Genomic DNA, 2500 nt, shown 5'->3' with positions numbered 1-2500 from the left:
CACACACACACACACGCACGCACGCACGCACGCACGCACGCACGCACGCACGCACGCACGCACACACCCACACCCACACCCACACCCACACACGCACGCACGCACGCACACACACATAATACAAACATATACACACGCACAGATAACACACATGTGCATTATTGTGTGTGTGTATGTTAAATATACACATACACATACATACAGATTAGCATTTATCCAGTGCACTCACTGTAAAACTGTAAAGTCATGTAATACTCAAAAGGTATGCCATACTTTGCACTCTCAACCGCAGTGAGTAGGATTCGAACCTACGCGGGAAGATCCCATCTGATTTCTAGTCAGACGCCTTAACCACTCGGCCATCACTGCTTCTCTTCACCTGAAGTTCAGTAGAAAAAAAAGAAAAGGTATATATGTATATATAAATAATTTATATAATAATGCTTAATAATAATAATCTATATAATAATTTATATAATAATATAAATAATATATATAATAATGCTTTCAAAACAGCCTCTGCTAAAGGACTGAAAAATGAATAATTCTGTTAATTATAAAACAATGTTATCCGGCCATAAACGAACAATGCAAGGATTAGGTTAGGCGCCCACATACACCTAGTAAACAACTTTGTCATCATTAAAACAAATTGAGAGAGACTGTTCATACATCGAAAGCTTAACATATTATTAAAGGTCCTGATTAATTGCTGACCATTTGATAGTTGGATTGCGCGCGCCGAAAATAATTGTGATAATTGTGATGTACTAATTGTGGTAATACATCATCAACAATACTAATAATGGTAGTAAAAACTTATGTGATATCGACACGAAGTTGATAATAACAGTAATGTTAGAAATAATCGTCGAAATGCTAGTTTATTTTGTTTATTAGTTCATATCTGAATAGTGCTTTATTTAGTTATTATGATAACAACTGTAGAAATTGGAATGACAAAAACTAAAGGATATAAACATGGATGTCTGTATTTGGATTTTTTTAAACTGACAAAGACCCTTTAGTAATAAATAATCTGGTACTTTGTTCGTGGTCTTTAAGTGTCATACAAGCTATGTTTCCAAAGTTCTTTCATGCTTCCGTTTTTCTTTCTTTCTTTTTCTCTCACTACCGCAATCATTTTGCCCGAATGCGCTAATTCCCAGTCAAACGATAATCTTTGTTTTCGCTGTTTTCGCTGCGTGTGCGTGTATATGTATGTTTGTTTAGGCCTATATATATCCATATATAAACACATCTATATGTATGTATACGTGTGTGTGTATGAATTTGATAATATCGATCATCACCAGTGGTTATGTTTACAAACAACTGAATGAATAGTGAATATGTAGGCCTATATAATAAAAGTCCATAAAAGTATATAGGTTTGCTTGTCCCTCTGCCTTTGTGTTTATATAACCTTTAAACTAAAACAAAGGAGAAAATATAATGAATTTCATGTTGAAGGCATTTTGTGACTTTTCTTCTTTTTTCACAATACATCATGTAACATAAGCCTGTGCCATGCCAATATTCCTCACTAAAAGCAATTAATATGATGCCATTCGTACATCCAGTTTGTACTCCTTGTGGTATTTTTAACATTTGTGAATCTGATGATTGTCCAGCGAATATATAACCATTAAAATCATTATTTTTCATCCTTTTTTGAAAATTAAAAATACCACAATGATCGACCATATTCACAAAGCGTCCGTAACATTTGTGACGTCATCAAAATAAAACCCCATGTGCTTTTTCCAAATATAGAATCAGACGCCATGACACCTCGAGTTGCTACTGATCTAACCTTCCTCCTAACTCTTACACACATAAGCCTATTTGCACAACGCCACAACAATCGATTATAGTATTTGTTATAACACGCCGCATCTTGGGAAGACTTATTTTCAAAACAATCAAGGAGCTTTTACCAACAGGAAAACTTTTCGGTTATTGGAACCAAGACATTTCCATTAAAAAAAAACTTGTTTATCATATTATATGTACAAAAGTCCTCGCTTATAATAAAATGTAGACCGTAAAATTTTGCTTCTTACAATGACACGTAAATGTAATATCATTCTAATTTCCTTCATAAGAGGTAAAACTAACCATTGTGAATCCTCACACAAAACAAGAGGGGAAAACAATCCCATTTTAACATGTAACATAAACATAACCCGTGTGAACGTAAAAGAAACATCCAGAACGCAATTTATTTCCATTTAGAACAATTCCTCGGAGGTTAGGTTAGGTTAGGTTAGATTATATATCAAGTGTTAATTCCTCAATACGGTTATTTTTGTGTTTGATGGCTGAACAACTGACAATATCGTTTACACATCGAAGTGTAGTGTCTTGTTTAATCATTACACTCCGATAAGTATCCGACTATTTCAGTTATTCAAACAATTGTCTTTCCACCATGCTGGTTAGTGTAAACATGTTCCATTTCGTGCAAAATGTATGCGATTCATGTACAAAGCGATAC

General features: G+C 34.2%; 1 non-coding gene across 1 annotated transcript; it reads right to left on the bottom strand.

Moving 5' to 3' along the window:
- Positions 1–287: 287 nt before the first annotated feature.
- TRNAS-AGA (transfer RNA serine (anticodon AGA)) lies at positions 288–369 on the bottom strand. The gene has a single exon. It is a non-coding gene; the product is annotated as a tRNA-Ser (tRNA).
- Between the last annotated feature and the right edge of the window lie 2131 nt (positions 370–2500).

Source organism: Penaeus vannamei, chromosome 25 (assembly GCF_042767895.1).
Source record: "Penaeus vannamei isolate JL-2024 chromosome 25, ASM4276789v1, whole genome shotgun sequence".
Taxonomy (NCBI): Eukaryota; Metazoa; Arthropoda; class Malacostraca; order Decapoda; family Penaeidae; genus Penaeus; species Penaeus vannamei.
Note: the sequence above shows the minus strand (reverse complement) of the source record. Positions and strands in the feature narration are given on the sequence as shown.